Source organism: Phyllobates terribilis, unplaced genomic scaffold, assembly GCF_046119375.1.
Source record: "Phyllobates terribilis strain yellow unplaced genomic scaffold, ASM4611937v1 Scaffold_8__6_contigs__length_399053987, whole genome shotgun sequence".
Classification (NCBI taxonomy): domain Eukaryota; kingdom Metazoa; phylum Chordata; class Amphibia; order Anura; family Dendrobatidae; genus Phyllobates; species Phyllobates terribilis.
Genome location: NW_027362768.1, coordinates 287,893,248 through 287,917,277, shown reverse-complemented (window position 1 = coordinate 287,917,277; position 24,030 = coordinate 287,893,248). Strand labels below are relative to the sequence as shown.

The following is a 24,030-nucleotide window of genomic DNA, read 5'->3' as shown; positions in this document are numbered from 1 at the left end:
AAATTTGCCTGGTCAGGAAGGCCATAATTGTCTCCATCCTAAAACATTGTATGTAGCCCAAAAAATGGCACCACTGCTCCACAGACAAAAAAGTGACACTGAGTAATTATTTTTTATTTTTACAAATATTTTATGTTTGTTTTGTTCACTTTAAAAAATATATATAAATAAATAAAATAAATAAAATCCCAAAATAAAACTATAAAACTATACAAGTTTTGGAGGAAAAAAGGAAAGTCGCAGAGACGAAACTTAATGGCGCACTGCTTCTCTTGGCAGTAATGTCGCACTGCTTCTCTTGGCAGTAATGTCGCACTGCTTCTCTTGGCAGTAATGTCGCACTTGCTTCTCTTGGCAGTAATGTCGCACTGCTTCTCTTGGCAGTAATGTCGCACTGCTTCTCTTGGCAGTAATGTCGCACTTGCTTCTCTTGGCAGTAATGTCGCACTGCTTCTCTTGGCAGTAATGGCGCACTGCTTCTCTTGGCAGTAATGTCGCACTGCTTCTCTTGGCAGTAATGTCGCACTTGCTTCTCTTGGCAGTAATGTCGCACTGCTTCTCTTGGCAGTAATGTCGCACTGCTTCTCTTGGCAGTAATGTCGCACTGCTTCTCTTGGCAGTAATGTCGCACTTGCTTCTCTTGGCAGTAATGTCGCACTGCTTCTCTTGGCAGTAATGGCGCACTGCTTCTCTTGGCAGTAATGTCGCACTGCTTCTCTTGGCAGTAATGTCGCACTGCTTCTCTTGGCAGTAATGTCGCACTTGCTTCTCTTGGCAGTAATGTCGCACTGCTTCTCTTGGCAGTAATGTCGCACTGCTTCTCTTGGCAGTAATGTCGCACTTGCTTCTCTTGGCAGTAATGTCGCACAGCTCCTGCACTGCTCCTCCTGATACTTTGGCGCTTTCCTCAGGTGCCGAGATGTTTACACTGAGACGAAGAAGGGGAATGAGGAAGGCAGAGGAGAGAGGGAGGAGGAGGAAGTTTCTGTGGTAGAAATATAAGGAAATGGAGTTTGTGTAACGAGGCTGTAGAAATGTCGCTGAGGTGACAGGAGCGCCATTACACAGGACAGAGGGGCCGACCCCGGGAGCAGGAGACGGGGGCGCCGCACAGGACGCGGGGAGGTGCCGGCAGGAGGAGGAGGGTGTAGCCGGCCGGCAGCGGGAGGAGGCTGAGCCCGGACACTTCTCACACAGCGGAATAAGGAAGCGCCGTCACCCCGGGGTTACCCGACAAGTACCGGAGCCGTCACCTGAGAGGCCGCCGAGACTGAAGGTAAGAGGGCAGGAAAGTGGCGCCGAGGGCGGCGGAGAGGGATATAGAGCCCGGGAGGAGACGGGGGAGTCCCAGAGGGTATCCACAGAGGAGGACTGCAGGTAGGGAGAGGAGGAGGAGGACGGCAGCAGGCAGGTGAGGAGAGGAGGAGGACAGTGGCAGATAGGAAGGAGGACGGTAGGGAGAGAAGGAGGATGGCAGCAGGTAGGTGAGGAGAGGAGGAGGAGGACAGTGGCAGATAGGGAGAGGAGGAGTACAGTGGCAGATAGGAAGGAGGACGGTAGGGAGAGAAGGAGGATGGCAGCAGGTAGGTGAGGAGAGGAGGAGGAGGACAGTGGCAGATAGGCAGAGTAGGAGGATGGCAGCAAGTAGAGGAGGAGGACAGTGGCAGCAAGTAGGGAGAGGACGAGGACAGTGGCAGCAAGTAGGTAGGGAGAGGAGGAGGACAGTGGCAGCAAGTAGGTAGGGAGAGGAGGAGGATGGCAGCAAGTAGGTAGGGAGAGGAGGAGGAGGCTGGCGGCAGCAGGTAGGGAGAGGAGGAGGAGGAGGAGGAGGCTGGCGGCAGCAGGTAGGGAGACTAGGAGGAGGAGGCTGGCTTCAGCAGGTATGGAGACTAGGAGGAGGAGGCTGGCTTCAGCAGGTAGGGAGACTAGGAGGAGGAGGCTGGCTTCAGCAGGTAGGGAGACTAGGAGGAGGAGGCTGGCTTCAGCAGGTAGGGAGAGGAGGAGGAGGAGGAGGAGGCTGGCGGCAGCAGGTAGGGAGAGGAGGAGGAGGCTGGCGGCAGCAGGTAGGGAGAGGAGGAGGAGGCTGGCGGCAGCAGGTAGGGAGAGGAGGAGGAGGAGGAGGCTGGCGGCAGCAGGTAGGGGGAGGAGGAGGCTGGCGGCAGCAGGTAGGGAGAGGAGGAGGAGGCTGGCGGCAGCAGGTAGGGAGAGGAGGAGGAGGAGGCTGGCGGCAGCAGGTAGGGAGAGGAGGAGGAGGAGGCTGGCGGCAGCAGGTAGGGAGAGGAGGAGGAGGAGGCTGGCGGCAGCAGGTAGGGAGAGGAGGAGGAGGCTGGCGGCAGCAGGTAGGGAGAGGAGGAGGAGGAGGCTGGCGGCAGCAGGTAGGGAGAGGAGGAGGAGGAGGAGGAGGCTGGCGGCAGCAGGTAGGGAGAGGAGGAGGAGGAGGCTGGCGGCAGCAGGTAGGGAGAGGAGGAGGAGGAGGCTGGCGGCAGCAGGTAGGGAGAGGAGGAGGAGGCTGGCGGCAGCAGGTAGGGAGAGGAGGAGGAGGCTGGCGGCAGCAGGTAGGGAGAGGAGGAGGCTGGCGGCAGCAGGTAGGGAGAGGAGGAGGAGGAGGCTGGCGGCAGCAGGTAGGGAGAGGAGGAGGAGGCTGGCGGCAGCAGGTAGGGAGAGGAGGAGGCTGGCGGCAGCAGGTAGGGAGAGGAGAAGGAGGAGGAGGCTGGCGGCAGCAGGTAGGGAGAGGAGGAGGAGGCTGGCGGCAGCAGGTAGGGAGAGGAGGAGGAGGAGGAGGCTAGCAGCAGCAGGTAGGGAGAGGAGGAGGCTGGCGGCAGCAGGTAGGGAGAGGAGGAGGCTGGCGGCAGCGCGTAGGGAGTGGAGAGAATGGCAGGTGGGAGAAGAAGCATCTGGAGAGCATCTCATTGCAGATAGCGGCCACATGACCTCAGGGTAAGCATTGTACACTGTGGGATATGAAGATTGCAGAGTTGATGGGGTTGACCAGTTAGGCTGTGTGCCCAGGATGCGTTTTTTAAGCGTTGCTGCAGAAACTCTTAAAAAACGCATGGTAGAAGGCCTGCCATGTCCCCCATGATAATCCGCATATGCTGTGCACATGCTGCGGAAATTTCCGCTGCGGATTATCATTGCAGAAAAAAACGCAGCACTACCAATTATTTTGCGGAAGCGTAGCGTTTTCGCCGCCATTTACTTGCATTAGAACGCGCCAATTCCGCAACACTGCATCTGTACTTGCGTAATTGGCGCGTTCTAATGTGCGGATGGTACCCGGGTGTAGAGGAGAGTCTCATCCACACCCAGGTACCATTAAAAAAGCTGTAAAAAAAGAATAAAATAAAAAATAAATGTATACTTACCTTCTGGCGGCCCGCGGTGCGCTCCTCCTTGCTTCCCGACACTTCGCGATGGAATGAAGGACTTGCGCTGACGTCAGAGTCATGTGACGGGTCACGCGACGCTGATGTCGGCAGGTCCTTCACTCTACCGCTGCCTGCAGCCGGGACCGAGCGAAGCAAGACAGCGCAGGCCATCGGAGGGTAAGTATACATTTATTTTTTTATTTTTTGACATTCTCTCGGTCACACTATATAAATCCATGCTGTTTGCATGGATTTATATAGTGTGACCAAGTTGTCAAGCACTTTCCAAGTGATGCTAAAATCACTTGGAAAGCGCTTGTCAACCCGCATGCGGAAATGCATGTGAAGAACGCTCCATTTCCGCATGTCCCTGGCAGAAAACGCATGTACAATCCGCATGTACAATCCACATGCGTTTTTTCCTGCCAGGGAGATGCAGAAACGCTCAGGAAAAATCCTGAGCATTTCTGCATCGTGGGCACATAGCCTTAGAGAGGTAAGGGAGTATATAGAGGATGAGGAAGGTGAGAGGGGAGGAGTGGAGGTGATGAATGGTAAGGAGATAGGGTGTCAGTAGTGGAGCATGAGAAGCTTTACAAGGAGAGAGAAGAGGTTGAGAAGGAAACGGAAGATGCTAACAATGGATGAAAAAAAGGAGAGAACTTAGTTTTGCTGCCCACTCACAAGATACATTTTGGCCAAAAATAGTAAATTTTTCCATTTTGGACAGTGACCGTCTACCAACAATGTGATCTGCTGGGTTGAAGCATTACGCCATTATAGGCTGACAGTATTAATGGCCAGTCATTTGCCGTGTGGCACAGCCCTTTTGTGTTTTGCTGGTGTAGTTTGGCTGGTTGATGGTCAGACCTAAGAGATGACTGGGAGAGGGCAGAGACGTGGCATCACCAGGTGTAGGGTGTTTGGTTGGACAGGATGCTGCCGGGTCTATACTTGATTTATATTTTTAGTAGCTCCGTCTCCGCAGTTTACACAAGCCTGTATGACCTCTGTGCCGTGTGAAGCAGCTCCAAGAAACTGACTTGTGTTCCTGGATCTGGCTTCTGTCTGCAAAATATGTGTACAGCCACATTTTCCACTCAGTAGTAAAGTAGATCTACGGAGGGGCAGATCCCACGCACAGGAGTCATAGGACCTGGACAGGTGCCTTCATTAGGACGCCTCGTTGCAAAGCTGTTCCTTACAATTACAGTTTTGTGTTTCACAGTCCAAGTATGAAATGTAAATCACAGATCGGTCGTAGATCCCCTGACCTGAGCTCAACTCTCTCCTAGGCATATATGAGGTGGTCGTGTTCGGGACAGGAGACTATGTTGACCTTGAAATCATCTGAGTGGGGTCTAATTAGACCCAGCTAACATTGGGCAAGTCACCACTAATTAGTGGGATCAATGGAAGTAGCAGCAGCATTGCTGCCCTCATTGCATGCAAAGCTCTCATATGAGTTCTGTTTATAGAAAGACCCGACCTATATCTGCCCATTTTCCATGCATCCGTTACTTTAAAGTGCTACTAAAGCACAGCGCTCTACAATAAAGCCCATTAATGATTCATAAAAAGGCGTATCGGCAGTTGTTGGGGGTTAATAGTGTAATAACAACCCGCGGACAGTACAGTAAGTGCTGTAAAATAACACAGTAATCAGTTTGTGATGATCCTCAACCTACTAAAAGTCAGGAGAAATGTCTCATGTTCTCATAACTTTGCTCCTAAACTTTTTTTTTTTTTGTGTCCCTCGTGTGACCGCTCTGGTAACTACCGTAATGTATGTTTAATATTGGATGACCCGTGTTGTGTAATGGAAATCTGTATAAAGATGTCTGTGTTCCTTGTTCTTCCTGTTTTGAGTATTTTTTTCGTTCTCGACAAGGTTTCCATTGTTTTAACTGATTCCTGAGATTTTGTGTGTTTTGGTGTTGGCTACGACAGCCTGGACCTGGGCTTTGAGGAGAGCGAACAAGTGCAGCAATTACCTAGAAAAATCTGGACAAATCTGCTGCACCCAGACAAAGAGCAAACCTTTCCTAGTGATAGTCAATTGTTAAATTTTTTTTTTTGCCAATTGACTTTCTTTTTTTAATTCTTATCGGTTTCTATTCATGTTTTTTTTTGGGGGGGGGGGGATCAGGAGATCAAACATATTTTTATCCTGTGTTCCAGAGATATTCTGCAATATGGCATTTCAGGGATTCACCATGCAAACCTGTATTGCCTCATTAATGACCCCATAAAATATGTGAAAAAGGTCACATGAAAGTCTGAGTGTGCGAGAACTGTCTGAGGTACAATGTAACATTATCATCTAAGAATATATGAACAGTGCATTAGCATAAGAAACAAGTCGGCACTACACTGCAAAGAAATCTGAGACCAAACGTGTACAGAAGATGACTAACCTGCATAGAAAGATGAAAAAAAGTTATTGACTTTAGAAGGAGGTACTTGCTGTAAATCCTTACGGTCAATGTTTAAAATTATTCTATAAAAGAAGGAAAGGGATGGCACTCTCCAATAATAAAACATTAAACTTTACGTTCTTCCAATAAAGAGCAAAAATGTAGAGCAGGAGGTAAGGGAGAGGGGGAAGGTTGGAGCGGTTCATGCTGGTAGTATAGATGGATCCGTTGCTGTAATTATAAACCAGTGGGTGCCGTACCTGCTGGTGATTGCAGATGACAGAGGAAAAAACGAGGGTAGTTCCCTACACAAACAACTGGATAAAACTGTAAGTTTAATGAATCAAGATAAAAGTCCATAAAAGTTGAGTTTTTTAACCCTTGTTTTTTCCTAAGTGCAGAGAGTATGAAGGCTTCGGCCGTTTTGCACAGGTCTGCGCTTCTTCCAGGATCAGGCCAGAAAAAGCACAGATCAGCACAAAATGTTCATAGCCTTTGTGCTCTCTGCACTTCCCCTGCTTTTTTGCACTTTATTAGAAGGAAATAAAGGTTTTTATAGGCAAGTGCTATGCCTTTTCTTCTTTTACGGAATAATATATGAACAGTGCGTTTTCATAAGCTTTTGCTACTGATCTAACACCTCGGCTTAACCCAACAGACCCCAATATTCGTCCATGTGGTGACCGATTCGGCATAGCGTAAGCCTCATACACATTAGTTAGGAAAATAAGTCAGAGCGCTGATGTGAACAGAGTCGTTGATAAAGGCTCACTGCTGCATCAGAGCCTCTATTGCAGATGTTGTCAAATGACGGACACCACCATGGAACCCGCCGCACCTGCCATGTGACAGATCCAGATCTGCTCCTCTAACATGACAGAAAAAAAAAAAAAAGACAATTCACCTGTGAACTTAGCTTTAGGGCTCGTTCAGACGACCATATAATGGGTATGTGTGCGGTCCGTATTTAAAATGCGTAGTATACGGACAACACACTGACCAATGCAAGACAGTGTGGCAGCTCACATGAACATGTTTACGCACAGACCAATGATCTGAGCGTACAAAAATGGCAGCATTCATTACTTTGATGTGTATTTTAGATCAGACTCGTCACAAATAAACGGATCACATACTATTCCATATGTGTTTGGCATGGGTTTTTCACGGACCCATTGCAGTTATTAACATGAGAAACTATTTAGCCTTTTATGTGACAACTGGATGCCATACGGATGTAAAAACAACAAACAGTCATATAGAAAACAAATCCTCTTTTTTCTGGATGAAAACCCCCCCCAAAAACTATGCAATGGACCCCCCCACTGCTCCTGCGTCCCGCTGGCTGGTTCCCCACCGATCTTTCTCTTCCGGACTGCTGCGGTCACTGATGGGCTTCAGCAGTCTGGTGCCAACCACACTGGAAGAGAGGAGGAAGGGGAAGCCGGAGCAATAGGGGATCCATGGGTGAGTATGTGCTATTTATTTTTTTACATAGCACACTAGGGCCATACGTTTATAAAAGAAAGGGGTGGAAAACGACTTTGAGTAGTTGTCCCGTTGTATTAATGTTCACTTTCGATGCCGTTAATCTGATAGTTTGCCCTACTGTGCCGGTGTCAGCGCTGCTGTGATTATGCTCTTTGCTTTTTGTTTGGGCTTTAAGCGGTAGATTCACACAAAATCAGAGCAGCATTGTGTATTTCCTTGGAAGCAGCATGTTGTTAAAAAAGGAATCTCCTCTGCCATTGCTAAATAAAATCTATTAACTCAGTAGCAGCCATTCTGTCCAGAGTAATGGCATACAGACATCAGCGGGCATTTACAGGTGGCATCATTGGGGCTGATGAGGTTTTCTTTTTTTTGCCATATCAGCAAATTCCATGCAGTTGTCAATGAGTTTTGCATAGGTAATTCTTTTAAGGGGTTTTCCACAATATCTCATTACAGTACCCCCCTTAAGGATGGTGCACATGAAGCATATATATTATAATAGCAATGTGAGTGAGTCTGTACAAAGTCTTATCCACACTAATCAGGGAAAATCCTCAGCAAAAATTGACTGGAACTGTCATTTTGAAATCTAAAGTATGTCAATTTATGCTGCAGATGCAACACCAAGGGTGAAAAATGAGGTCTAGGAGAAATGAAAGGAACAGATTTGTCCTAGCTTTGGATTTTTTTATGATTAATACAGACATGTTTCGCCCAGCACAGCTTGTCATCCATACGGTCAGCCATATTGGTACCCTTAACTCTTTTAAAATCTTTTAATATAATAATAATCATTTTTATTTTTATAGCGCCAACATATTCCGCAGCACTTTACAAATTTTAGTGGGGACTTATACAACAATACAGAATAAACATACCTCATATCGAAAGGAGTGAGGGCCCTGCTCGCAAGCTTACAGTCTGAGGAAATGGGGGAGACACTAAAGGTAGAATGTACATATATTGTATAATGCAGCCTTGATAAACTATATAGGATAAATAATACATGGACTGGTCGCCTGCCAGTATGTGTGCAGTCCTGACCGAGGCTATTATGTGCATGGTTGGTATGAACCTGAAATTGAAGAAGATTTTAATATGAGGGAAAACTGGGACGGACAACTGGGATGGACAGATAGTGTGTGGAGGCGATACGCCAGTCTAAAGAAATGGGTTTTTAGGGTCCGCTTGAAACTGTGGGTATTGGGAATTAATCTAACTGTCCTGGGTAATGCATTCCAAAGAATTGGCGCAGCACGCGAGAAATCTTGGAGATGGGAGTGGGAATTTCGGATTATGGAGGATTTAAGTTTTAAGTCACTGGCAGAACGGAGGGCACGTGTAGGGTGGTAGACTGAGACAAGGGAGGAGATGTAGGGGGGTACTGAAGCATGGAGCGCCTTGTGAGTAAGCATAATAAGTTTAAATTGAACTCTATATTGGATGGGTAACCAATGCAATGACTGGCACAGGGAAGAGGCATCAGTGTAGCGGTTGGCGAGGAATATGATCCTGGCTGCTGCGTTAAGGACGGATTGGAGAGGGGAGAGTTTAGTAAGAGGGAGCCCGATAAGTAGAGAGTTGCAGTAGTCCAGACGAGACTGAATAAGAGCGACAGTAAGAGTTTTTGCCTAGTCAAAGGTGAGAAAAGTCCTGATTCTTGAGATGTTTTTGAGGTGTAGATGACATGAACGAGCGAGTGATTTGATGTGAGGAGTGAAGGAAAGATCTGAGTCAAAAATTACCCCAAGACAGCGGGCTTGTTGCTGGGGAGTAATGGTTGAGCCACAAAAGGAAATGGCAATATCGGGCACAGGTAGGTTAGTGGAGGGAGGAAATACGAGTAGTTCAGTTTTTGACAGATTCAGTTTTAGACAGAGGGAGGACATAATGTTAGACACAGCAGAAAGACAATCACTGGTCTTTTGTAGTAATGCAGAGGTGATATCCGGAGCAGAGGTGTATAATTGGGTGTTATCAGCATAGAGATGGTACTGAAAACCGAATCTGCTGATTGTTTGTCCAATAGGAGCGGTGTATAAGGAGAAAAGAAGAGGGCCTAGGACTGATCCTTGAGGAACCCCTACAGTAAGGGGGAAGTAGAGAGGAGTAGGAGCCGGCGAAAGACACAGAGAAGGAGCGGTCAGAGAGATAGGGGGAGAACCAGGAGAGAACAGTGTCCTTGAATCCAATAGTGCGGAGCATAGTGAGGAGGAGCTGGTGATCCACAGTGTCGAATGCTGCAGAGAGCATATACTAATAGCCTCTTCAGAAAGGAAGAGGACAGGAACTCCAGTGCTACCTATGGGATGTAACAGTCCTGAAAGTCAATATCGACCTCTTAATGAGCCTTGTTACATGACTTGGGATGAGAAGCCAAACCAGAAACTACATTTGCAGATGCATGTGTATGTTTTGAGTGGTTTGCACCTCATCAGTGCAAAGTAGGAGATCTGATTTGGCTAAGTACAAATAATTTTTTAATATAATCCATGAGATGGGGTTGGTTAGTAAGTGCTTTTTTTCCACAGCTGCAGATGAAAGGACATGACCCCTGAATAGTGAATTCGGGAGCTGTTTCTGGCACAAATCAGAGAGTCAGTATCAGGGTGGATTGAAGCGTGAGGATAAGAGGGGGAGGGAAATACTATTCTTGTTCACATACAGTAGGAAAATAAGAGCGCGTCGGTCAATTTGTCAGGAGTTATCTCTGCACACAGCCCGCTGAGGAAATGGATGGAGGTGTTCTGTCATTTACTTTTTGTTGTTTTTGGCAGGCTGCAAAAGGAACGGAAGAATCCCTTTTATGGAGGATCTATGTACCGCTTATCTGATCTGTTTCTCGCTGTTGCTTTAGTTTTGGTCATTATCTTATTATAGCTTTATCCCTGGAGTAATGGAAATTTGCAGTCTGGGCACAGACTTCCTGACCATTTTGTGGCTGGATGGTGATTATCCGCTCATTATTTTAGTCTCTTATATAGCGCCATCATATTCGGCAGCGCTTTACAGACATTATCATCGCTGTCCCCATAGGGAATTTAGATTGTGAGCCCCAATCAGTCTATGGAGTGTGTGAGAAACCCGGAGGAAACCCAGACAAACACGGGGAAAACATGCAAACTCCTTGCAGATGTTGTCCTTGGTGGGATTTGATTCCAGGACCCCAACGCTGCAGCGCTAACCACTGAGCCACCGTGCTGCCTGTGTATTGTGATGACAGAGCAGCAGCCCGGCCTCCGATGAGACATGATGTGGATTTTAGATGACCATAGACTCCAATAGTTAAGGGAACTGTACTAGTTATTCATCATGGCTGTTCTTTCATGCAGCAGATTTTAAGGGTCAGACAAAAAATTTTTATTATAGGGGTATTCCCATTATGGCCTTTTACAATAAGCGCAGATCAATAGCTTAACAGGATGATTTAATCTTTATGGGGGGAAAAAAATAATCCAATTTTTCCCACAGTTTGCATATTGTCGTCAGCACGTCCTCTTTTTATATGGGCAGATGTGCTGGAGCGAATGACGTCTACTCGGCAGTATTAGCGATACAATTAGCGTGCCCCAAGGATCACTGGCAATTTTACACTCTGTAAGGCTGTGTGCCCACGTAGCATTTTTCAAGCGTACATGCTGCGGAATTTCCGCAGCGTAAACGCTTGAAAAACGCATGTATATCCGCACCCCATGGTCCCCAATGGGATTCCGCAAGTTCTATGCACATGCTGCGGATTTTTCCGCAGCGTTTATGCCGCGTTCAAAAATCCGCAGCATGTCATTTAATTTTGCGTTTCCGCAAGCGGAATTGCCTTTGTCCAATGCATAAAAAACGCAAGGCAATTCCGCATGTGGAAAACGCGTGATAAACGCGTGCGGAATTCCGCATGCGTTTTTCCGGGAGAGGACTTGCATTTATGCAGCAGAAATTTTCTGCTTCATAAATGCAACGTGGGCACATAGCCTTATCATGGCATTCTTCCCTCGCAGCATTCTGGTACACAATGAGAGATGTCATGTGCCATCACTTTTTATTTTTTGCTTTTTTTAAACCTTAGAAAACTGGCATAAGTGCAGTGATAAATTCCCAGTCTATCATAACACAGACCAATTGAGACCCCTTTTTCTTCAGTAGACGATTTGTGCGTACGGCATTACCATGTATACGGATCCCTAGGGCGTATACAACCTGCGATCACTCTTGGCTTATGCTCCGATTCTGCTCCTAGTATATACACTAAATGCGTCCATGTGCCCCAATTCACACAGCAGAGGGAAAAAGGAACGTGGCAGGCAACCGTCAAAGGCATAAGTTGGGAAAATCCCTCAACTCATAGCTCCTACATGCACTGAAAGGGTGCGAGCGCACTATTGGATAGCTATCTGGAGCTTGGCTAAAGCTTCATTCCGGGAATAATCCATATTTAGCTGATCCTGTCATACAGGAAAAATTATATTTCACATTCTCTTATACAGCCCAGATCTCAGGGCTATTCTGTAACACTGGTTCTCTTGTGCCCTCCCAGCGGTAGCATTGAATCCCCCATTGCCTGTCTCTCTGCTCCAGTCCCTTTAAGGCTCATTATATCATTATGTATTTGAGCTGTACATCGGCATGTGACGGAGCACGTCTACTTTTTTTTTAGCAAATCAAATGAAAAAGGAGGAATGAATTATAGAGACTCCATGTGCTCTGTGCAAAATCAAGCGGTAATGTGGGCACGTATATGACGCGCCCCCTGGGCCATATTCTTTAGTGGGAATATCCGGAGCCGGATCAGATGGGGGTTGTAGTCTTCCGAGTGGCTGTGACCCGGTCCGTGCCCAGGGTGTCAAACTCAGTTGTATGTGGCAGTCCTACAGATGTTATTAAGTTCTTTATTGTCGACTACGCCACCCGTTGTATTGCGGTCACTATGGCCGCCGCTGCAGCAGGGTCCGCTGAGGCTGATGGTATAGGTGCAGCTTGTGATGGTATAACCCCCAACGGGTGGGGTATAGCCTCAGGGGGTCAGGTGCAGAGGATGGGGGTTGTGGTGGTGCAGCATAGGTGTTAAATGAAGACAGAGTCGGGTTGTGCAGTTTAGGGTGTTTACTCACTGCTGGTGTTCCGGTCACTCCAGCTTCAAGTGACCTCCCGAGCCGTGCTGCATCCACCAGGTCCTGGATCCAGCCAACCCCCAAGCGAGTCCGGAGCGTGACCCTGAGCTCTCCTTCTGTCCTTTCTCTGGCCGTCCCCACTATTGATCCACCCAGGTCCAGCTCCCTCGGGCCTTCTGTTGGGAGACCCTTGGCCTTGGGTTCCCTGACCCTCCACGTGGTATGCCTTCGTGGTGGATGTGGTGGGTGGCCGTGGCAGACGCTGCCCACGGCCTCCGGTCTCTGGCTGGGGTGTGTTTTTGCCCCCACCAGCTTGGGTTCCGGTACCCTGATGCCGACTCTTCACCCGTGGATTGGATTTGGGGTCTTAGAGTCCTCTCTTCTGCTTCCCCCTGTGGGTCTCTCTTTCTTTCTCCTCTCTCTCTCTCTGGGGCTTCTCTGCTCCTCCTCTGCTTCTTACTCTGACAGACTGACCCTGTTCTTTGATGGTGCCCACCTTATATACACCCTCTATGTGTGAGCTCAGGTGACCAGCACCCAATGAGCTCCTATCTTTACCCAGGCTGCTCCCCCTATCTTCCCCTACACTACTTGGGATGTACCACCCCCCTCCCACTCCAGCCAGGAACAGACTCGGTCGTACCTGCACATTTCTAAGTGGGAGTACCGTCGGCCTGTTCCTCGGAAATGGGATGTATGTAGTGCATGCAGCCTACCGAGCTCAGATCCACACTCCATCCTTACCCGGGAGTGGAATATCACACCTCTGGGTTGAGGTGCAATACCCCTGTAGCAGCCGAATCCTCAGGGTGCTACATTCCCCCCTGGTAAATCACAGCACGTCCTCGGGCTGTAAGACATAAACATCCACAAAACATACAAATTTTTGCATAACATATAAAACAATATATATATATATATATATCAATAATAAACATTCTCGTCGCCTCTGGCTCCTCCTCCGGTCACTGTGCAACGTGTGACCGGGTAAAGTGCGACAGTCTTTGGAACTCGTGGCTTTCCTATAAAACCGGTAGGGGGCGCTTTAGGACGCGCAACTATTTACAAGGGGTATGGCCGCTCTCAGTCCTCGGCCAGGTATTAGGGAGGAATGACCGCTCTCAGTCCTCGGTCAGTGGGATCAAGGGAATTACGGGTAACAGTTCACACTTGCTGGTCCCAACGGGGACTATATTAGCAACAGTTACAGTTTCAGTTTACTGTGCCCCGACGGGCAACTATATACAGCTTCCGCTTCGCTGTCCTTAGCGACGGCGTCCTCCTGCTCTTGCTTTTTGGTTACCTTTGGCTCTAGTTTCAGACCCGTCCGGGTCCTCTTGTTCTTCCTCCTCACACCGCAGCTCTTCCTCCGTCAGGCGATGCACATGGAGGGCGTAGGGACCTTTGGCACACTTGTGCCGGGTGAAGGTGACCTCGTCCCCGATGTAAAGGTCACGACCTCTGTGTCCCTCCGGTAGGTGGGACTCAACGTCTCTCCTGGTCACGAAGACGTCGCCTAGGGTGTGGTGGTCTCGGATGAAACCCCACCCATGCTGCATGTTAAACTTGATCACAGTCCCGGTGGTGCGGGGACTATGCGCTGCACGGGGGTCTCTCCTGGCCCGGCTCTTCTGCTCCGCGCTCCTTATTTGAGCTTGTTGTTCCCGGACCCGCCTCTCTCTCCGCTCCCTCTCGAAGTCCTCGAGCTGTTGGCGGCAGCACTCAGCACGCTCCGCTGCAGCTGCCCGAGTCTCTTGAGTGAACCCCATAAGATCTTCTCCGGTGGGGTCCCACTCAAACTGCGCTTCCGCTAGCGGGGGCGAGATCCTCTTCACGGGCTTTGGAGCCGGGATCAGGGGTTCATCCAGGGGTCTCTCTCTCCGGAGTCGGGGATGGTGGAACTCCGGTGGCCATATAAATGGCTGCCCATCCGGGCACGTGTGCTGGGCGTACAGGTCCTCTCCCAGATGCGGCACTCTTGGTCTTATGGGCGCGGTGGTGTTAGCGCCCGGGTTGCCCGGGCCTTGCGGCCAGGCCTGGGGTATCTGGAAGGTGAAGGGCACCGTAAGGACGGCGGCGCCCTGGGCTACTTGGCCCTGCGACCAGGCCGGGGGCTCCGCGGAGGTAGGGGGCGCTGTTGGTATTGCGGTGCCCGGGGGTACTAGGCCTTGCGACCAGGCTGGTGGTACTTCCTGCTTGGTCACGCTCGGGGTCGAGGCGTGTGACGTCACAGGGGTCGCGGCTCCCGTTTGAGGCCTAGTCTGCGGCGGTGACGTTGCAGCGACGGGCACGGCAGGATAGACTTCGGGCTCTGCGACGGGGAGCTGGGGCAGGTACGCGGTTTCCCGGTTTGGGGTATAGACGTCCCCTTTACCTGCCTCCACTCGTTCGGCTCCCTTCTCGGCGCCGTCTCCGGCCTTCAATCCTCCCGCGCCATCCTCAGAGGCGGTCTGTTTCCTCGTCTCGGGTGGCGTGCTCCGCTGACAGGTCTCGGTCTGCTGGGCCATCTCACGGCTCCACTCCGCCAACGTCTCTCGCTGCACCCGGGCCATCCTCCTTGCGAGGCCCTCCAGAGCGGTCTGTGCACACTCCCGGTCTCGGGGGAGCTGTGCTAGGACCTCCACTAGTCCTAGTGGGGTCGTTGTTTCCAGCAGGCTCCTGACCAACGGGTCGGTGCTGCTCTGCTCTCCTACAGTCGTCTCCAGCAGGCTCCTGGCCAGCGGGCCGGTGCTGCTCTGCTCTCCCTCCTCGGTTTCTAGCAGGCTCCTGGCCAACGGGCCGGTGCTGCTCTGCTTTCTCGCCATCTCCGGGTAAGCTCCTCCGATACTCTTCTCCAGGCTTCTTGCCTCCGGGTGCGCTCGCTCCAGACTGCTCCAGGCGGCACCCATCTTTTCTCTCTCCTTCCGTCTCCTCCCCCTTCGAGGGCGGTCCCGGGGCCACTTGGTGATTGTCAGCTCCAGGGGCTGTTCTTTCACGCTGACAGACACCTCTAGCATCACAGTCTCTGTTGGTGGGGGCGGTTTCCACTTTTGGCGCCATTTTCGGTCCTGGCCCACGATGGGAGGTGGCCTCCTGCCACCCTCTGGCACGCCCATAATGGCGTCCGCTCTTCCAAGGCGGGAAACCTTTGGAAATGGCGGGAATCGCTTCCCAGTGGCGGGAAACTCTGCAGATGGCGGGAAAACGCGGTTAATGGCGGACAACCGGCGGGAATCGACTGGTGATGGGGTCCGATGGCGGGGACCCTCCGGAACCGGCAGGAGACTTCTTTTTGAGGTAAACTTGTTCTTTTCTTCAGGCACGCAGTACCCGGTTGTTGTGGGCACGTTATCCTGCCGACTACGCCAAAGTTGACGCGCCCCCTGGGCCATATTCTTTAGTGGGAATATCCGGAGCCGGATCAGATGGGGGTTGTAGTCTTCCGAGTGGCTGTGACCCGGTCCGTGCCCAGGGTGTCAAACTCAGTTGTATGTGGCAGTCCTACAGATGTTATTAAGTTCTTTATTGTCGACTACGCCACCCGTTGTATTGCGGTCACTATGGCCGCCGCTGCAGCAGGGTCCGCTGAGGCTGATGGTATAGGTGCAGCTTGTGATGGTATAACCCCCAACGGGTGAGGTATAGCCTCAGGGGGTCAGGTGCAGAGGATGGGGGTTGTGGTGGTGCAGCATAGGTGTTAAATGAAGACAGAGTCGGGTTGTGCAGTTTAGGGTGTTTACTCACTGCTGGTGTTCCGGTCACTCCAGCTTCAAGTGACCTCCCGAGCCGTGCTGCATCCACCAGGTCCTGGATCCAGCCAACCCCCAAGCGAGTCCGGAGCATGACCCTGAGCTCTCCTTCTGTCCTTTCTCTGGCCGTCCCCACTATTGATCCACCCAGGTCCAGCTCCCTCGGGCCTTCTGTTGGGAGACCCTTGGCCTTGGGTTCCCTGACCCTCCACGTGGTATGCCTTCGTGGTGGATGTGGTGGGTGGCCGTGGCAGACGCTGCCCACGGCCTCCGGTCTCTGGCTGGGGTGTGTTTTTGCCCCCACCAGCTTGGGTTCCGATACCCTGATGCCGACTCTTCACCCGTGGATTGGATTTGGGGTCTTAGAGTCCTCTCTTCTGCTTCCCCCTCTGGGTCTCTCTTTCTTTCTCCTCTCTCTCTCTCTGGGGCTTCTCTGCTCCTCCTCTGCTTCTTACTCTGACAGACTGACCCTGTTCTTTGATGGTGCCCACCTTATATACACCCTCTATGTGTGAGCTCAGGTGACCAGCACCCAATGAGCTCCTATCTTTACCCAGGCTGCTCCCCCTATCTGCCCCTACACTACTTGGGATGTACCACCCCCCTCCCACTCCAGCCAGGAACAGACTCGGTCGTACCTGCACATTTCTAAGTGGGAGTACCGTCGGCCTGTTCCTCGGAAATGGGATGTATGTAGTGCATGCAGCCTACCGAGCTCAGATCCACACTCCATCCTTACCCGGGAGTGGAATATCACACCTCTGGGTTGAGGTGCAATACCCCTGTAGCAGCCGAATCCTCAGGGTGCTACATACAGTACAGACCAAAAGTTTGGACACACCTTCTCATTTAAAGATTTTTCAGTATTTTCATGATTATGAAAATTGTACATTCACACTGAAGGCATCAAAATTATGAATTAACACATGTGGAATTATATACTTAACAAAAAAGTGTGAAACTACTGAAAATATGTCTTATGTTCTAGGTTCTTCAAAGTAGCCACCTTTTGCTTTGATGACTGCTTTGCACACTCTTGGCATTCTCTTGATGAGCTTCAAGAGGTAGTCACCGGAAATGGTTTTCACTTCACAGGTGTGCCTGTCAAGTTTAATAAGTGGGATTTCTTGCCTTATAAATGGGGTTGGGACCATCAGTTGTGTTGTGCAGAAGTCTGGTGGATACACAGCTGATAGTCCTTCTGAATAGACTGTTAGAATTTGTATTATGGCAAGAAAAAAGCAGCTAAGTAAAGAAAAACAAGTGGCCATCATTACTTTAAGAAATGAAGGTCAGTCAGTCCGAAAAATTGGGAAAACTTTGAAAGTGTCCCCAAGTGCAGTTGCAAAAACCATCAAACGCTACAAAGAAACTGGCTCATATGAGGACCGCCCCAGGAAAGGAAGATCAAGAGTCACCTCTGCTTCTGAGGATAAGTTTATCCGAGTCACCAGCCTCAGAAATCGCAGGTTAATAGCATCTCAGATTAGAGACCAGGTCAATGCCACACAGAGTTCTAGCAGCAGACACATCTCTTCAACAACTGTTAAGAGGAGACTTTGTGCAGCAGGCCTTCATGGTAAACCAGGAAACCACTGCTAAGGACAGGCAACAAGCAGAAGAGACTTGTTTGGGCTAAAGAACACAAGGAATGGACATTAGACCAGTGGAAATCTGTGCTTTGATCTGATGAGTCCAAATTTGAGATCTTTGGTTCCAACCACCGTGTCTTTGTGTGACGCAGAAAAGGTGAACGGATGGACTCTACATGCCTGGTTCCCACCGTGAAGCATGGAGGAGGAGGTTTGATGGTGTGGGGGTGCTTTGCTGGTGACACCGTTGGGGATTTATTCAAAATTTAATGCATACTGAACCAGCATGGCTACCACAGCATCTTGCAGCGGCATGCTATTCCATCCGGTTTGCATTTAGTTGGACCATCATTTATTTTTCAACAGGACAATGACCCCAAACACACCTCCAGGCTGTGTAAGGGCTATATGACCAAGAGGGAGAGTGATGGGGTGCTACGCCAGATGACCTGGCCTCTACAGTCACAAGACCTGAACCCTATCGAGATGGTTTGGGGTGAGCTGGACCGCAGAGTGAAGGCAAAAGGGCCAACAAGTGCTAAGCATCTCTGGGAACTCCTTCAAGATTGTTGGAAGACCATTTCCGGTGACTACCTCTTGAAGCTCATCAAGAGAATGCCAAGAGTGTGCAAAGCAGTCATGAAAGCAAAAGGTGGCTACTTTGAAGAGCCTAGAATATAAGACATATTTTCAGTTGTTTCACACTTTTTTGTTAAATATATAATTCCACATGTGTTAATTCATAGTTTTGATGCCTTCAGTGTGAATGTACAATTTTCATAGTCATGAGAATACTGAAAAATCTTTAAATGAGAAGGTGTGTCCAAACTTTTGGTCTGTACTGTATATACTGTAAGTCCCCGGCCTGTGATCTCATGTGGGTTTTGTAATTTCCTACAGTTTGATGTTACTGTACTGTGGCATAATCGCACCTCTGTTCCTTCGCTCGTCACATGATCATTTCTTCACCCTTCCTTTTAAAGTTTCATTTTGGCTTCTTTGCAGTCAGTGTCCTGATTTTCCTCCACTTCCTTCTTCTGAAGTTTTGTTTGACTTTCAGTGAGCAAGCGGAGACTTGAAATTGTCTCCTGTACTGCTTTCTTACTGCATGTAGCGAGCTGTGTTCTGGTTTAACCAGTTTGGCCTCCGTTCTTCACTTTGTTTATGGCAGTGGGTGTCATAGCTGAGATTCTGTTACCGTAGCACACAAACCTGGAGCATGTGGACCTTCCAAGTGTTTACCTAATAATAATAATAGTATAATATTTAATATTTGAGTATTGGAGGCTGTGTGCAAATATGCATATATGGATTCAATATAGTTTCTGAATGAAAAAAATAGCATAAAACTAGGTTCACTCAAAGCTCAGTTGTCGTGTTTTTTTTTTTTTTTTTTTTTTTAGGATTAGATACATGAACTTTTTTGAATGCCCCCATATGCTGAATTAAAATAAGGTAGAAAAAAAGCATGATCGGCTCTTCTGTGTCCCCCCCCAGAAATCTTGTGACATTGTTTTTGTCACGTGAGCGCTGCAGCCACATGATTGGCTGCAGCAGTCACACTTCCGTCAGACAGAACTATTCCACCTAATGCAACTGTGAGTGCTGCTGCCCATCAGTGGCTACTGATGGGCTGCAGCGTTCACGTGATGTAAACCATATCATTTGATCGACAGTGGACACAGCGCTTGGACCGGAGGAGCGGCGCCATTCTGGAAATTAAGTATGTATTTTTTTTCTTATTTTACAGCTATGATAAAGTGTTTCTCTACCCAAAACACATAAGCATTATGGATTTTTTTTTTTAACGTGCACGTTCTGACAATTGTTTTTATCCTATACCCCTATAAGTAAAGGCTAAGTTTCGATCACTGTCCTTTGGTACTGGCAACATCACATTTTTGGACCATTGAATGGACTTGTTAGTTGCAGGTATATGACATGGGCTCGAGCGTTACAGCCGGCGCTGATCATTGCTGTTTATCTCTGCCATTTAAATGGGCCAATTGAATAGCACAATTTTATTTCTGCGCTCTTTAGCTTCCCTGGCAACTAGATTGCAAAGAGCCGATGCGTGGCCATGTCAGCCGGGGGTCTGTTGAAGGCCCCAATCGCTGCCATCTTGGTCCTGCGGCTCTGCTTCCTAGGAGTCCAGTAATATTTCTGTATAATGCAGTATGCAAAAAGAACAATCAAAATAAAAACAACATAAAGTTTGAATCATCCCTTATTTTCAGTTTAAAAAAATAAAATAAAATAAAAATTTTGTTGTTTCCAGAAAATACTGGTCAAATAATACAATTATTTAAACCGTGTTAAATGACAATCAACCTCCCCCTCCTCTATCGCCAACACCAGAATTGCAGTTTCAATTTTAACTACAATTTCAGTCGTCGCACTTACCCCCTCAAAAATATAATAAAAAGTGATGAAAAGTCATGTTTTCCAAAAATTGTATCAATAGAAATGTCAATTCAGCTGAAAAAAAAACCAAAACCCAAGGTATATCTACAGAAAAATAAAAAATTACGGGTCTCAAAAAAAAAAAAAAAAAAAGGCTACACAAGTCAATTTTCTTTTGAAAGTTAAGAATTTTTTTTTCACATTTTGGTTGTTAATTTATTTTTTAACTTTGGTATCGCCATAGTCATGCTAAGTTGAAAAACCGAGTTACCAGGTAATTTTCACTACACAATGAACGCCATGAAAACAATGACGAAATTGCATTTTTTATTTTTAGATTTTTTTTTTTCACAATTTCACCCCACTTGGAAATATTTATTTTTAGTACATTATATGGTAGACAAACTCGGAGCGGGGTGCTTCATAACAGAGTATTGAGTGATCGGTCAGGGTCTCCGGATACAGGGTCCCCACTGATCTGCTGGTTGTTTAGGGACACAAAGTGAATATAATAAGAAATCTGGAGGTAGATGTACAGCGCTTTTATAAGCTGAAAATATTTATTAAATATATAATTTACACATGATAAAGCTGGTGTACTTAAATTAAAGACCCTCGTTAGTATGGCTGTATAATTGTTGCACCTGCCTGATATGAAAATGTCCATCTCGACGCATAAAATGCTAATTTTTTTATCAAGCAATTAAACTTTTAAATTTTAATTTTAATTTTTTTTTTTTTTTTTTTTAATTTTTAAAGAATGGATATTAATTATATATAGTTATCTACTTTTTTAGGTGGGGTTCCTATCGTGGGAATTGATGCAATCTTCCATTACAGTTACATGTTGAGTCCCCTCTACATATACCTCTGACTTGTAGACGTGAGCATTGCCCAACATAATGCTTTAATGTAAATGGTCACTGTCATTTTAACAAACTTTGCATAAATCAATAGTACAGGTGAATATAAGAAACCTTGTAATATACCTTTTCAGAGAAATCTGCCTCTTTCTCCATTTAAGAGCCATTTCTCCCTCTTCTCCAGCCTCCTGAACTTTCCATCCACTATGAAAATGAAAACTATAATCCGTCTTGGCCAAAGCAAAAGGAACTACCAGCACAATGAGGTGTCAGGTTACACCTCCTATTATTACATATGGAGGTGGCAGCACAGAAAGAGACAAGCAGACACACAGCTTGAGCTACAGCTGTTCAAGCTTACTCCAGAGCTGGATTCACAGCCACACAGCTCGGTACTGCTCTACAGTGTCATCCATGCTGCTGTTTCTGTCTGTGTTCTACAAAGAAGAGCAGGAATTCATTTCTCTGTGTGTGCTGTGTATGAGAGATATCATAGCACCTAGTCTCCATGTACCAGCTCAGGGAGGGCTGAAAATTAGAGAGGGCAGAGGGGGAAATCTGGTGAAAAATGTATGATATAAGTCCTACAATGGTCAGGAATAATGTACACACACAACACCTTAGTCTGAACAGTTACCTGAAACGATAGGTACGCTTTAAAGTTTACTTTATCATCATGTGAGCAATATATGGCACATGATCCAAAGTGGTCCAGGTCACATGATGGGTTCAGTCTTGGCCGCGGTTAGTAGTAGAGTACATATCAAAAAAAATTTGACATGTATTGAAAAACGTCAGATTGTCTTCTGTCCAGACTGATTAATCTACTGGGGCTCCATCGGACAGATTATAGTGATGCTTGGGCCTCACAATCTGTTGATCCCTCGCTAAAGTTAATAATTTCAGCATTTTTCTATTGTCTCCTGATTCCAGTATAATAAGCATGCAAATATGTTACCAATCCAGAGATTCATGCAGCCCAAAAAAAATCTGCACAGCATATGATCACTTCTGACAAAAGTACATCCAGCCAACAATTGTCTCACCAGGGGGCCCCCTCGCAGTGTGAGAGGCACTGCTGGAATATAAATCCCCTATAAGCCCATAATAGGCAAAATTGAATGATTTAACGCTTAGGGGCTCATTCAGACAATTGTACTGTACAGACCTGTGCTGCCGAAGTAAGAATTGGACAGCGCACTGACCAATTCAGTAGTGCTGTACAGATAACATTTTTAAAATCGGATAATTTGTCATACGTTCGATTTACCTCAGCCTAATGGCAATTTACAGAGGTATATAGCACAAATGTGCCCGGGAGAGGGTAGCCTGGTCACAAATATGGCAGTAGCTGATGAAAATCCCATAGTAGTCACACACAGCAGATTTGTTGTAGACTTTTCTGAGACCGACCCATTTATCTGAAATGGACTTGCGTAAAACTATGTAATTGCTGTCGAAAAAATAAATTAATCTGCTGGGGATTTGTTAAAGGAAATCTGTCACGGGATCGACCCTCCTAAGCCATCATGTAGGTCATAGGAAGCGGAATAACATGATACCTTGATATCTGCGCTCTGATGTCTTATTCCAGAGAAATCCATGTTTTTCTTAATATGTAAATGAGCTGTTAAGATCTATGGGCCGGACATAAGCTCTGGAGGCAGATTCTCGGTTGAGATCTATTTTACATGAAAAGAGACGTTACCAGTGTGAGACATGTAGATCAGGAGAGCAGACTGTCAGTCATTACATGTCTCGTACTGGTAACGCCCCCTTTCATTTAAAATAATCTCTGGAGGCAGATTCTCATACAGATCTATGTCCGGCCCATAGATCTTAACCTGTCATTTGCATATTAAGAAAAACATGGATTTCTTTGGAATAAAACATCAGATCTCAGATATCAAGGTATCATTTTATTCAGCTTCCTATGAATTGTGTGCCCATATAGACGGCTTACAAGGGTTGATCCTACTGACAGATTCCTTTTAAAACTATCCACTGCCATTGTACTGTAAATTGTTGCAGGATTTTGATGCCAACCCAGTCAAACTGTTGAGATCTCAGTTTTGGGTAACATGCACAGTGTCTGGGATTCTTGGTAAAGTGTGGCATTACCTGCTGCGCAGATGTGATGACTCATTATATTCCTATTTCAACACATCCCATACAATCTCAGGAGGGGCTTGTTCATTCATCAGCGGGTATGGCAGTTAAAGGTATTGTCACAATACTGTAGCAGGATTTACCAGGGCAATGGGGTCCTTCCTTGTCCCTCAAGCTAGAAGAACCCTAGACAATCCATGTTCCCCAGATTACCCCTGATGGTGGAGATGCTGGGGTCTCATACCTTGCTGTGCTCCTGTATACACGCTGATATGTTTCTTCCCCCACCTAGGAAGGTATAAGGGAGGTAAGGTGTATAGAATAACACAAACCTAACAGACAGGGATAAAAGAAAACTACAATCATACAAATACACTCACAAAACAACCGACTGGTAATCAAGGGAACAGTAGGAGGGACAAATCAAATGGGTAAAGGATTAGGATAAACACACACAATACCAAATCCACACAGATATCTCTTGAAACAACACCAACCGACTGCCACTAATTCAGACCACTCCTTCAACATCAAACCAGGAAGTTGTAAACCATCACCAGCAATTCCCTAGTGCAAGAGGTGAGCATATATACCTGCGGAGTGGCCAACACCAAACAGCTGAGACAATTCAGGATGGAGAGCTCCAGGAGATAGACAGAACTGATTAACCCTTGCAATGACAGAGCAAGGAAAACCTACACTGTTTTTTTTTTAGTAAGGTGAAGGAAATCTAATGCGTGCATGGGTTTGTGTAACTAGACGCCTCTATCTGCTGACCCCTCTCAGTCGCGGTATCCCCATGACCGATATACGTGCACCACAATAAGCTTGGTTTACACATCCGAGTAAGATCCATAATGTGTGGGACTAGCCACGAGACTCCTGACCCAAACTCATCAGCTTCATATGTGTCGAGTTCTGGTCAGGAAACTCTCAGCCCATCCGTATTTGGTT

At 47.5% G+C, this 24,030-nt stretch overlaps 1 protein-coding gene across 2 annotated transcripts in view; it reads left to right on the top strand.

Annotated features, from left to right (window-relative positions):
* The first annotated feature begins 956 nt into the window (after positions 1 to 956).
* The window catches only part of PRKCD (protein kinase C delta), a 76,493-nt gene continuing 53,419 nt past the window's right edge, over positions 957 to 24,030 (top strand). The window contains exon 1 of one of the 2 annotated variants that reach the window (XM_073644353.1): positions 957 to 1,276. The gene's annotated coding sequence lies outside the window, so the exon portion shown is untranslated. The remainder of the gene's footprint in view (positions 1,277 to 24,030) is intronic. The other variant, XM_073644351.1, reaches the window with a different exon arrangement.